Source organism: Entelurus aequoreus, linkage group LG21 (assembly GCF_033978785.1).
Source record: "Entelurus aequoreus isolate RoL-2023_Sb linkage group LG21, RoL_Eaeq_v1.1, whole genome shotgun sequence".
Taxonomy (NCBI): domain Eukaryota; kingdom Metazoa; phylum Chordata; class Actinopteri; order Syngnathiformes; family Syngnathidae; genus Entelurus; species Entelurus aequoreus.
The window spans coordinates 6,307,342-6,321,819 of NC_084751.1; the positions used below are offsets into that span (position 1 = coordinate 6,307,342).

General features: G+C 42.6%; 1 pseudogene; it reads left to right on the plus strand.

Moving 5' to 3' along the window:
• The window catches only part of LOC133638220 (kinesin-like protein KIF20A), a 67,570-nt pseudogene that overhangs the window by 35,850 nt on the left and 17,242 nt on the right, over positions 1-14,478 (plus strand).

Here is a 14,478-nt window from a genome sequence, read left to right on the forward strand (position 1 = left end):
ACCCGGAGTCCTTGGTTCTGTCATGCCCATATGTTGTGCGGCCCGCTAGCTCAATAGCTGTGTCCGGGATGAGCGGGTGAAGCATGAGCAGAATGCAGCTGTCCCCGACCATCTTATTTGTCGCAATCTGCAGCTTCAGCTCGTCCAGCTTGTTGGCGAGGGATCTTGCATAAAAGAAGGCTGGGAAGCGATGGTGTGAATGGCAGCTTGCGGAGTTTAGCTAGCACGCCAGCTCTGCAGCCCCGCTTTTGCTTCCTGTCCCTCCGCCTCCTTCTCCTGGGAAATGTAATCCATGGAGAGCCCGGTGTCCTGGCTATGTCCGCCGGTATCTCGTGTAAGCGAAGAAACTCAGCTGTGACGTCTTGCTCACTCCGTGGTCCCAATTGAAGAAGTTTGGGTGGACTGTAGATGTTAGTCACCCGGCATAATGTGAACAGACACACACATATACAAGCAAAAATATCACAAACTTGCACCAAAAAACAGAGCTCTGAACCGCTGCGTCTATGGGCGCCGCCATCTTGGATTACCCACAATGATACACCTCCACCTATTGTGATACACCTCCACCTATTGTGATACACCTCCACCTATTGTGATACACCTCCACCTATTGTGATACACCTCCACCTATTGTGATACACACCTCCACCTATTGTGATACACCTCCACCTATTGTGATACACCTACACCTATTGTGATACACCTACACCTATTGTGATACACCTCCAGTAGTGATATAATGTTTGATCATGAAAAAACATCAAACACCTTTACTACATGTGTCTTAGAGGAACATCAACATTTTATTTCCAAACATCTCCTGGGAAAATATGACATTTGTGTACATGACAATAACTCATCTACTCCATTTTGTACACTTTATGGATTTAATACATTGTAAGGTTTCCTCCTGCAATATTTCAATAAAAACAATTCTGTAGATTATAGTTGAGACTTTTGTCAAGATGGCTGACATCACTTCTTCCTGGATGTTACAGAAAGTATGAGAATGTGTGAGCTGCTGCCGGCTCTTCTTGACTTATATAATCATTTCCTATTTGTCAAGATATTTACACCAACTTTGCAGAGAAATCTTTTCTGTCATCTTCTTGTCCATCCATCTCTGTCGCGTTATGTGATTGATCATGAAACTGGTGGCGCTCCTTTAATGAGCCTGCGCTGCAGACCTGGCAGTAGCAAACCAAAGAAAATAGAAGTGGAAAAAAAGTTTTGCTGAAGAGATATACCATGGACAACCTGGCAGGGGGCGTGGCCACGTAAGTGCTGCAGTTGGAGAAACAAGGCAACTTTTCTAATGCAGGGAAAACGGGCTAGTGCCTGTAAAATGTTTATGATGTCATTTTTCTAAGTACTAGATGTGGTATTTTGTATCTGTTGTTGTGAAAAGAAAAAGAAATAGGTCAAAATGCCAAATTCAATCAGTCTCTACTTCTTGATGTCACGTGCTGATTGGCTGACAGGTGTGTGTGTGTGTGTGTGTGTGTGTGTGTGTTCAGGTGCCTTTGAGACACGTCAAGAGGACGGTGTTGCGAGTGTCTCAGGACGTGAAAGGAAACTCCTTCATCAAAGGTAACAAGCTCCGCCTCCTGCCTGCAGCGGAGGCTCTTACGGGGACATTTTGGCCATGTGTGTGCAGACCTGAAGTGGATCCAGGTGAGCAGCTTGGAGGAGGCCTACAGGGTGATGAAGATTGGAAAGAAGAACCAGAGCTTCTCCTCCACCAGACTTAACCATCTATCCAGCAGGAGGTGAAGCACTTCCTGTTTCCTCCATCTAGTCCCGCCGGCGCCAGACCCCAGTCGTTACCGGCGGCCATCTTTGTTTTGCAGCCACAGCATTTTCTCCATCAGGATCCTGCGAGTGGAGGACAGCGGCGTTCCCAGAGTCCTGGGCATTAGCGAGTGAGTGCCAGCGAGCAAGTGACACGCGGCCAGAGATTGTGTAGCAAGCTCCTGTGTGTGTGTGTGTGCGTGTGTGTGCGTGTGTGCAGGCTGGCCTTGTGCGACCTGGCCGGCTCCGAGCGCTGCTCCCGCACGCACAACACAGGAGAGCGCCTGAAGGAGGCGGGAAACATCAACAACTCCCTCTTGACACTTGGGAAGTGCATCAACGCCATGAGGCTCAACCAGCAGGCCAAGTATGCAGTGTGGCTGTTTGTCACCTGACCACACTTTGACCTTGTGACCTCTGCAGGATCCAGCATCACATTCCCTTCAGGGAATCCAAGCTGACTCATTTCCTGCAGTTCTTCTTCTGTGGTGCCGGCAAGGTGACCATGGTGGTCAACATCAACCAGAGCGCCGCCTGCGTGGACGAGACACTCAACGTCCTGAAGTTCTCCGCCCTTGCCCAGAAGGTGCTGATCATTGTCATGTCCAAAAGTAGCACAAGTCCAGTCAGATCTACAAACCCGGTTTCCATATGAGTTGGGAAATGGTGTTAGATGTAAATATAAACAGAATACAATGATTTGCAAATCCTTTTCAAGCCATATTCAGTTGAATATGCTACAAAGACAACATATTTCATGTTCAAACTCATAAACTTTTTTTTTTTTGCAAATAATCATTAACTTTAGAATTTGATGGCAGCAACACGTGCCAAAGAAGTTGGGAAAGGTGGCAATAAATACTGATAAAGTTGAGGAATGCTCATCAAACACTTATTTGGAACATCCCACAGGTGTGCAGGCTAATTGGGAACAGGTGGGTGCCATGATTGGGTATAAAAGTAGATTCCATGAAATGCTCAGTCATTCACAAACAAGGATGGGGCGAGGGTCACCACTTTGTCAACAAATACCTGAGCAAATTGTTGAACAGTTTAAGAAAAACCTTTCTCAAGCAGCTATTGCAAGGAATTGAGGGATTTCACCATCTACGCTCCGTAATATCATCAAAGGGTTCAGAGAATGTGGAGAAATCACTGCACGTAAGCAGCTAAGCCCGTGACCTTCCATCCCTCAGGCTGTACTGCATCAACAAGCCACATCAGTGTGTAAAGGATATCACCACATGGGCTCAGGAACACTTCAGAAACCCACTGTCACTAACTACAGTTGGTCGCTACATCTGTAAGTGCAAGTTAAAACTCTCCTATGCAAGGCCAAAACCGTTTATCAACAACACCCAGAAATGCCCTCGGCTTCGCTGCGCCTGAGCTCATCTAAGATGGACTGATACAAAGTGGAAAAGTGTTCTGTGGTCTGACGAGTCCACATTTCAAATTGTTTTTGGAAACTTTGGACGTCATGTCCTCCGGACCAAAGAGGAAAAGAACCATCCGGATTGTTATAGGCGCAAAGTGTAAAAGCCAGCATGTGTGATGGTATGGGGGTGTATTAGTGGCCAAGACATGGGTAACTTACACATCTGTGAAGGCACCATTAATGCTGAAAGGTACATACAGCTTTTGGAGCAACATATGTTGCCATCCAAGCAACGTTACCATGGACGCCCCTGCTTATTTCAGCAAGACAACGCCAAGCCACGTGTTACATCAACGTGGCTTCATAGTAAAAGAGTGCGGGTACTAGACTGGCCTGCCTGTAATCCAGACCTGTCTCCCATTGAAAATCTGTGGTGCATTATGAAGCCTAAAATAGCAGAAGGGAGACCCCCGGACTGTTGAACAACTTAAGCTGTACATCAAGCAAGAATGGGAAAGAATTCCACTTCAAAAATGTGTCTCCTCACTTCCCAAACCTTTACTGAGTGTTGTTCAAAGGAAAGGCCATGTAACACAGTGGTGAACATGCCCTTTCCCAACTACTTTGGCACGTGTTGCAGCCAGGAAATTACAAGTTAATTATTATTTGCAAAAAAAAAATAAAGTTTATGAGTTTGAACATCAAATATGTTGTCACATTCAACTGAATATAATAATAATAATAATAATGGATTAGATTTATATAGCGCTTTTCTAGACACTCAAAGCGCTTCACAGAGAAGTGAGAACCCATCATTCATTTTTTTTACAAATATAAGAATATGGCTTGAAAAGGATTTTCAAATCATTGTATTCCGTTTATATTTACATCTAACACCATTTCCCAACTCATATGGAAACAGGGTTTGTACACTGGCAGAAAACAATCAATCACATGACAGGGAGTCCAAATACAAAGCAGCTGTCATTGCTAACTACAGTGTCTTAAAGGGCAACTGTTCTTACCTTTTGGTAAGTGTAGTGGACAAGTCCTGAAAACATCAACTTCCTACTTTCTCCAAACAAGATGTTTGGAATTTGTGACGTCAGCAGATTATCCATATAAAGCAGAAATTTACCCAAAGTGCTTTGCAGGGGTCCACCATTGTAGTCTGATGTTGTAGTCAATAAGTTCCTTCTTTTCCTCTCTATTGTTGTGGGGAAGACTGGCTCGTACATGCACATGTATCCTCCTATGTTGCCATTTAAAATACAAAGTAGACACATTATGGAAGATACAAAGTACAACATGTCTAATACAAAGTAGTGTATAGTTGTAACTTCTATCTGTCAGTAGACATGTTATGGAAGATACAAAGTACAACATGTCTAATACAAAGTAGAGTATAGTTGTAACTTCTATCTGTCAGTAGACATGTTATGGAAGATACAAAGTACAACATGTCTAATACAAAGTAGTGTATAGTTGTAACTTCTATCTGTCAGTAGACATGTTATGGAAGATACAAAGTACAACATGTCTAATACAAAGTAGAGTATAGTTGTAACTTCTATCTGTCAGTAGACATGTTATGGACGATACAAAGTACAACATGTCTAATACAAAGTAGTGTATAGTTGTAACTTCTATCTGTCAGTAGACAAGTTATGGAAGATACAAAGTACAACATGTCTAATACAAAGTAGTGTATAGTTGTAACTTCTATCTGTCAGTAGACATGTTATGGACGATACAAAGTACAACATGTCTAATACAAAGTAGTGTATAGTTGTAACTTCTATCTGTCAGTAGACAAGTTATGGAAGATACAAAGTACAACATGTCTAATACAAAGTAGAGTATAGTTGTAACTTCTATCTGTCAGTAGACATGTTATGGAAGATACAAAGTACAACATGTCTAATACAAAGCAGCAGTTGTACTTAGTATTGTGTTCCATGGTACAGAAGCTGCTGTTTGATCTAGCAAGACTGAAACCATGTTGAGCACTCTGAATAGTGATGCCCTCAGTCCAGCAGGTCTGTGTGTGTCCTCTAGGTGGTGGTGTTGAGCAGCAGCAGGCCCGTCAGCCTGGATGCCTCCTCCCACAGGTCGGCCATGGAACTGTCCATCATCATCGACCAGGCCGAGCCACGCAGGACGGGGGGCCGCAAGAGCTCGCTGCTGGCTTGGGAGAGCGGTCTAGAAGACGTGGCGGAGGACGAGGACGGTGAAGAGTGGGACCAGGAGGACCAGGAGGACCAGAGTGAGATGGAGGGAACGGTGCTGGAGGGGAACAAGACCTTGGAGGACCAGCAGAAGGTAGGAAGGTGTCAAAGTCAGACACAACACAGCATCACTTGGAAGACTTTCACCTCTCACCTACGTGTGTGTGTGTGTGTGTGTGTGTGTGTGTGTGTGTGTGTGTGTGTGTGTGTGTGTGTGTGTGTGTGTGTGTGTCTCTTTAACACCTGTGTCTTTAATACCTGTGTGTGTGTGTGTCTTTAATATTTGTGTCTTTAATACCTGTGTGTGTGTGTGTGTTTAATATCTGTGTGTGTGTGTGTCTCTTTAATACCTGTGTGTGTGTGTCTTTAATATCTGTGTCTTTAATACCTGTGTGTGTGTGTGTTTAATATCTGTGTGTCTTTAATACCTGTGTGTGTGTGTGTCTTTAATACCTGTGTGTGTGTGTGTGTCTTTAATACCTGTGTGTGTGTGTGTGTCTTTAATACCTGTGTGTGTGTGTGTGTCTCTTTAATACCTGTGTGTGTGTGTGTCTTTAATACCTGTGTGTGTGTCTTTAATACCTGTGTCTTTAATACCTGTGTGTGTGTCTTTAATATCTGTGTCTTTAATACCTGTGTGTGTGTGTCTTTAATACCTGTGTGTGTGTGTGTCTCTTTAATACCTGTGTGTGTGTCTTTAATACCTGTGTGTGTGTCTTTAATATCTGTGTCTTTAATACCTGTGTGTGTGTGTCTTTAATACCTGTGTGTGTGTGTGTGTGTCTTTAATATCTGTGTCTTTAATACCTGTGTGTGTGTGTGTGTGTCTTTAATACCTGTGTGTGTGTGTCTTTAATATCTGTGTCTTTAATACCTGTGTGTGTGTGTCTTTAATACCTGTGTGTGTGTGTGTGTGTCTTTAATATCTGTGTCTTTAATACCTGTGTGTGTGTGTGTGTGTCTTTAATACCTGTGTGTGTGTCTTTAATACCTGTGTCTTTAATACCTGTGTGTGTGTCTTTAATATCTGTGTCTTTAATACCTGTGTGTGTGTGTGTCTCTTTAATACCTGTGTGTGTGTGTGTGTGTGTCTCTTTAATACCTGTGTGTGTGTGTGTCTTTAATACCTGCGTGTGTGTCTTTAATACCTGTGTCTTTAATACCTGTGTGTGTGTCTTTAATATCTGTGTCTTTAATACCTGTGTGTGTGTGTGTGTGTCTTTAATACCTGTGTGTGTGTCTTTAATATCTGTGTCTTTAATACCTGTGTGTGTGTGTGTGTGTGTCTTTAATACCTGTGTGTGTGTCTTTAATATCTGTGTCTTTAATACCTGTGTGTGTGTGTGTGTCTTTAATACCTGTTTGTGTGTGTCTCTCTTTAATACCTGTGTGTGTGTGTCTTTAATACCTGTGTGTGTGTGTCTTTAATATCTGTGTCTTTAATACCTGTGTGTGTGTGTCTTTAATATCTGTGTCTTTAATACCTGTGTGTGTGTGTGTCTTTAATACCTGTGTGTGTGTCTTTAATACCTGTGTCTTTAATACCTGTGTGTGTGTCTTTAATACCTGTGTGTGTGTCTTCAATATCTGTGTCTTTAATACCTGTGTGTGTGTGTCTTTAATACCTGTGTGTGTGTGTCTTTAATATCTGTGTCTTTAATACCTGTGTGTGTGTGTCTTTAATACCTGTGTGTGTCTCTTTAATACCTGTGTGTGTGTGTCTTTAATATCTGTGTCTTTAATACCTGTGTGTGTGTGTCTTTAATACCTGTGTGTGTGTGTCTTTAATACCTGTGTGTGTGTGTGTCTTTAATACCTGTGTGTGTCTCTTTAATACCTGTGTGTGTGTGTCTTTAATATCTGTGTCTTTAATACCTGTGTGTGTGTGTCTTTAATACCTGTGTGTGTCTCTTTAATACCTGTGTGTGTGTGTCTTTAATATCTGTGTCTTTAATACCTGTGTGTGTGTGTCTTTAATACCTGTGTGTGTGTGTCTTTAATACCTGTGTGTGTGTGTCTTTAATATCTGTGTCTTTAATACCTGTGTGTGTGTGTCTTTAATACCTGTGTGTGTGTGTGTCTTTAATACCTGTGTGTGTGTGTCTTTAATACCTGTGTGTGTGTGTCTTTAATATCTGTGTCTTTAATACCTGTGTGTGTGTGTCTTTAATACCTGTGTGTGTCTCTTTAATATCTGTGTCTTTAATACCTGTGTGTGTGTGTTTAATATCTGTGTGTCTTTAATACCTGTGTGTGTGTGTGTGTGTTTAATATCTGTGTGTTTTTAATACCTGTGTGTGGTGTTTAATATCTGTGTGTCTTTAATACCTGTGTGTGTGTGTGTTTAATGCGTGTGTGTCTTTAATACCTGTGTGTGTGTGTGTTTAATGCGTGTGTGTCTTTAATACCTGTGTGTGTGTGTGTGTTTAATGCGTGTGTGTCTTTAATACCTGTGTGTGTGTTTAATGCGTGTGTGTCTTTAATACCTGTGTGTGTGTGTGTTTAATGCGTGTGTGTCTTTAATACCTGTGTGTGTTTAATGCGTGTGTGTCTTTAATACCTGTGTGTGTGTGTGTGTGTGTGTGTTTAATGCGTGTGTGTCTTTAATACCTGTGTGTGTGTGTGTGTTTAATGCGTGTGTGTCTTTAATACCTGTGTGTGTGTTTAATGCGTGTGTCTTTAATACCTGTGTGTGTGTGTGTTTAATGCGTGTGTGTCTTTAATACCTGTGTGTGTGTGTGTGTGTGTGTGTGTTTAATGCGTGTGTGTCTTTAATACCTGTGTGTGTGTGTGTTTAATGCGTGTGTGTCTTTAATACCTGTGTGTGTGTTTAATGCGTGTGTGTCTTTAATACCTGTGTGTGTGTGTGTTTAATGCGTGTGTGTCTTTAATACCTGTGTGTGTGTGTGTGTGTTTAATGCGTGTGTGTCTTTAATACCTGTGTGTGTGTGTGTTTAATGCGTGTGTGTCTTTAATACCTGTGTGTGTGTGTGTGTGTGTGTGTGTGTGTGTGTGTGTTTAATGCGTGTGTGTCTTTAATACCTGTGTGTGTGTGTGTTTAATGCGTGTGTGTCTTTAATACCTGTGTGTGTGTGTGTGTGTGTGTGTGTTTAATGCGTGTGTGTCTTTAATACCTGTGTGTGTGTGTGTGTGTGTGTGTGTTTAATGCGTGTGTGTCTTTAATACCTGTGTGTGTGTGTGTTTAATGCGTGTGTGTCTTTAATACCTGTGTGTGTGTGTGTGTGTGTGTGTGTGTTTAATGCGTGTGTGTCTTTAATACCTGTGTGTGTGTGTGTGTGTGTGTTTAATGCGTGTGTGTCTTTAATACCTGTGTGTGTGTGTGTTTAATGCGTGTGTGTCTTTAATACCTGTGTGTGTGTGTGTGTTTAATGCGTGTGTGTCTTTAATATCTGTGTGTGTGTGTTTAATGCGTGTGTGTGTGTGTGTGTCTTTAATGTGTGTGTTCATGTGTGTGTCAGTGGGACAAGGAGGCCGCCTTACGTTTAGTTGTGGAGGCTCAGATTCGAGAAGAGATCAGTGCAGAGTTCAAGGAGCTCTTCATGAAGATGGAGAAAGACTTCAGGTGAGCACCTTGAGCAAGGCAGCAGCAGCAGCAGCACACTGCAGGTGTGACTATGTCTGCTTGCATCAGCGAGCGTCTGGAGAAAGAGCGGGAGATCTTGGAGGAGCGTGCGGAGAAGAAGGTGCAGATCCTGCAGAACCTGTCCAGCAAGACTTGGGACTTGTCCAGCAGTGAGGTGAGCGAGTCACATGACCTGGCTGCTGATTGGCCCTTCAAGTCCTCTTCTGAGTCACATGACCTGGCTGCTGATTGGCCCTTCAAGGAGGTGCTGGTGGGAATCATCGGCTCAGTGAGCCAAGACCTGGACCGGATCAGAGCCGACGCAGAGACTGTGCACCGATGTCTGAGTGAGCACCTTGTGGCTTAGGGTCACACTGCAGCTGTAAACATGACCTTTGACCCCAGGTGTGCTTCCCCTGCAGAGCTGGAGCAGCAGTCATGTGACCTGCAGGCCAACAAGGTGTGCAGAGTGAATGTGATGATGATGATGATGATGTCACACGCAGCACGTGCACGCCAGCAGAGTGAATGTGATGATGATGATGATGTCACACGCAGCACGTGCACGCCAGCAGAGTGAATGTGATGATGATGATGATGATGTCACACGCAGCACGTGCACGCCAGCAGAGTGAATGTGATGATGATGATGATGTCACACGCAGCACGTGCACGCCAGCAGAGTGAATGTGATGATGATGATGTCACACGCAGCACGTGCACGCCAGCAGAGTGAATGTGATGATGATGATGTCACACGCAGCACGTGCACGCCAGCAGAGTGAATGTGATGATGATGATGATGTCACACGCAGCACGTGCACGCCAGCAGAGTGAATGTGATGATGATGATGTCACACGCAGCACGTGCACGCCAGCAGAGTGAATGTGATGATGATGATGATGATGTCACACGCAGCACGTGCACGCCAGCAGAGTGAATGTGATGATGATGATGATGATGTCACACGCAGCACGTGCACGCCAGCAGAGTGAATGTGATGATGATGATGATGATGTCACACGCAGCACGTGCACGCCAGCAGAGTGAATGTGATGATGATGATGTCACACGCAGCACGTGCACGCCAGCAGAGTGAATGTGATGATGATGATGATGATGTCACACGCAGCACGTGCACGCCAGCAGAGTGAATGTGATGATGATGATGATGATGTCACACGCAGCACGTGCACGCCAGCAGAGTGAATGTGATGATGATGATGATGATGTCACACGCAGCACGTGCACGCCAGCAGAGTGAATGTGATGATGATGATGATGTCACACGCAGCACGTGCACGCCAGCAGAGTGAATGTGATGATGATGATGAGGATGATGATGTAATACGCAGCACGTGCACGCCAGCAGAGTGAATGTGATGATGATGATGATGATGATGATGATGTTATACGCAGCACGTGCACGCCAGCAGAGTGAATGTGATGATGATGATGATGATGTTATACGCAGCACGTGCACGCCAGCAGAGTGAATGTGATGATGATGATGATGATGTCATACGCAGCACGTGCACGCCAGCAGAGTGAATGTGATGATGATGATGATGATGTCATACGCAGCACGTGCACGCCAGGACGTGTGAGGTGATGGACAGGTGGCAGCAGGAAGACACACAGGTTAGAACACAGCACTGATTAAAGTTGTCTTGTGTTCCCAGAGGGAGAGTCTGGACCCTGAGCAGGAGGAGGAGGAGGAGGAGGGAGGAAGACACTGCACCAAAAGAGGTGAGACGGTGGTGACGTGGAGCGCTACAGCCAAAACAAGCTGCTGTTTGTGATGATGATGACACTCTTCTTTCAGAAAAGCCCAGTCAGGAGAGCAGGGCGCAGTTGGAGGCGGAGCTAAAGCGCCAGCAGGAAGAAGTGCAGAAGTTGAAGAAGGAGGTGCAGAAGTTGACAGGTACTGTGTCAGGGTTGAAGAAGGAGGTGCAGAAGTTGACAGGTAGTGTGTCAGGGTTGAAGAAGGAGGTGCAGAAGTTGACAGGTGTGTCAGGGTTGAAGAAGGAGGTGCAGAAGTTGACAGGTAGTGTGTCAGGGTTGAAGAAGGAGCTGCAGAAGTTGACAGGTAGTGTGTCAGGGTTGAAGAAGGAGGTGCAGAAGTTGACAGGTAGTGTGTCAGGGTTGAAGAAGGAGGTGCAGAAGTTGACAGGTGTGTCAGGGTTGAAGAAGGAGGTGCAGAAGTTGACAGGTAGTGTGTCAGGGTTGAAGAAGGAGCTGCAGAAGTTGACAGGTAGTGTGTCAGGGTTGAAGAAGGAGGTGCAGAAGTTGACAGGTAGTGTGTCAGGGTTGAAGAAGGAGGTGCAGAAGTTGACAGGTAGTGTGTCAGGGTTGAAGAAGGAGGTGCAGAAGTTGACAGGTAGTGTGTCAGGGTTGAAGAAGGAGGTGCAGAAGTTGACAGGTAGTGTGTCAGGGTTGAAGAAGGAGGTGCAGAAGTTGACAGGTAGTGTGTCAGGGTTGAAGAAGGAGGTGCAGAAGTTGACAGGTAGTGTGTCAAACAGAAAATAAGCAGATATTAACAGTAAATGAACAAGTAGATGAATAATCAATGTTTACAGTTTGTCCCTCATAATGTGTAGAAAATAATAGGTGTATAAATGACACAATATGTTACTGCAGACTAATTAGGAGTCTTTGTTTGTTTACTTCCTACTAAAAGACAAGTTGTCTAGTATGTTAAAAAGACAATATAACATACATCCATAAACGTGGACGCATGTGAAAAAGTGCAATATATTTATCTGTACAGTAACCTATTTATTTATTTATATATGCACCTTATTGCTTTTTTATCCTGCACTACCATGAGCTTATGTAACGAAATGTCGTTCTTATCTGTGCTGTAAAGTTCAAATTAGGAAGTCTAAGTCTAGTCTATGTTCATAATCTTATTTATTTACAATAATAAACATACGTTTAATGTGCCCTAAGATTTTTTGTTAGAATAAAGACAAAAATGACATTTTTTGTGCTCCCCTTTATTTAGAAAAGTATGGAAATACATTTTGGTAGCAAAATATTGATATGGGACAACCCTAGTTCATTGTAAATGTAACTTCCTGTGATGATAATCCCTCAGCTATCAAGGATGAAAACAATGTCAACAAAATAGTCAAATCCCATTGAAGACTTCACAATAACATCTTCAAAATCATGAATGTGTAACAAATGCTTCATGAAGTGTAAGAAACTAGTGCAAAGTGTGAACATAGAAACCTGAGAAGAACTATTTTCTGCAGGTTTAGTGGCAGGAAGTTACAGCTGTGCTCTAAAGGGTGAGCTATGTGGCTCTTGCCTTGCATCATGTACAGACCACATGCGCTCCCTTTTGGAAAAGTAACTTCTCCTCTTTGATCCACAATTTCTTCCTTTTCACTTTCTCTTCTCACTCCATGCAAAGTTGATAGTTGATGGTGTCACATGATTACCAACCAACCTTGCTTCCATACTTCCTCTCTCTTCCCACCAAGAAAGGAAAGTACCTATGGAACACATTGTTTATTGATACTGATCAGGTGTCTATCACCATACTTATTGATATCGTTTTGACGCTGTCTCTTCGTAGTTGCTCTCAGACTCTGGAACACGTTACCAGCTGACTTACGGACTGTCACACATTCACATTAGTTTAAGACCTCATTCTTAAAGTCTTAAGATTATGGTCACACTTTTTATGACGGAAGGCATTTTCTGTTTGATGATTTGAATGATGAGTGTTTGTGTCCAAGTTTAAATGTCACTTGACAATCCTAATTGTGCTGGTAGAAAAATGTCCCCTGCAGAGGACCATGCTTCTGAGGAAGTGAACTTGTTGTACTGTCACTTTAAGAACGTCAGCTGCAGTAGGAATAAATAGGATTGTGTTCAGCTACAGTGAAAACACAACAACAACAACGAGATAACAAGGATATTATTGTGGGAATGTTCCAAACATTCCCACAATAATAATAATAATAAAAAGCATATAATGGTGTGAACCTTTGGAACATTCCCACAGTAAAAAGCATATTATTGTGTGAATGATTTGGAACATTCACACGATAAAAAGCATATTGTTGTATGAATGATTTGGAACATTCACCCAATAAAAAGCATATTGTTGTATGAATGATTTGGAACATTCACACAATAATAATGAAAAGCTTATTATTGTGTGAATGTTCCAAACATTTACATAATAACAATAAAAAACATATTATTGTGTGAATGATTTGGACCATTCACACAATAATAATAAAAAGTAGAGATGTCCGATAATGGCTTTTTTGCCGATATCCCGATATTGTCCAACTCTTAATTAACAATTCCGATATCAAGCGATACCGATATATACAGTGGTGGAATGAACACATTATTATGCCTAATTTTGTTGTGATGCCCCGCTGGATGCATTAAACAATGTAACAAGGTTTTACAAAATAAATCAACTCAAGTTATGGAAAAAAGTGCCAACATGGCACTGCCATATTTATTATTGAAGTCACAAAGTGCATTACAACTATGGCAAACACTGTACTTTGACTTTCACAAAGTGCTTTTTATATATATATATATATATGTATATATATATATAATGTAGCGTCCCGGAAGAGTTAGTCCTGCAAGGGGTTCTGGGTATTTGTTCTGTTGTGTTTATGTTGTGTTACGGTGCAGAAGTTCTCCCAAAATGTGTTTGTCATTCTTGTTTGGTGTGGGTTCAAAGTGTGGCGCATATTTGTAACAGTGTTAAAGTTGTTTATACGGTCACCCTCAGTGTGACCTGTATGGCTGTTGATCAAGAGTGCTTGCATTCACTTGTGTGTGTCAAAAGCCTTTCATATCATGTGACTGGGCCGGCACGCAAATGCAGTGCCTTTAAGGATGATTGGCGCTCTGTATTACACCCTCCGTCCGTGTACACAGCGGCGTTTTTAAAAGTCATACATTTTACTCTTTGAAATCGATACCGATGATTTTAAAACCGATACAGATCATTTTCGATATTACATTTTAAAGCATTTATCGGCCGATGATATCGTCATGCCGATATTATCGGACATCCCTAATAAAAAGCATATTATTGTGTGAACGTTTGGAACATTCCCACAATAAAAACATATTGTGTGAATGATTTGGAACATTCACACAGTAAAAAGCATATTATTGTATGAATGTTTGGAACATTCACACAATAATAATAAAAAGCATATTATTGTGTGAATGTTTGGAACATTCCCACAATAATAAGCTTTTTATTGTGTGAATGTTTGGAACATTCCCCCAATAATCATATACAGCATATTAGGAACATTCACACAGTAATATGACAGCTGGGCCTTAAGACCATTCCCCTGTGTTCCCTGTCCTTAGCCCAGGTGCACCAGTGTCCAAAGTGTGACTTGAAGCAGCAGGAAAGTTCCACGCTGAGCAAGGAGAAGAAAGCTTTGGTGAATGGCATCTTCCTCACCAGCTAGCATTAGCATTAGCACTGTCC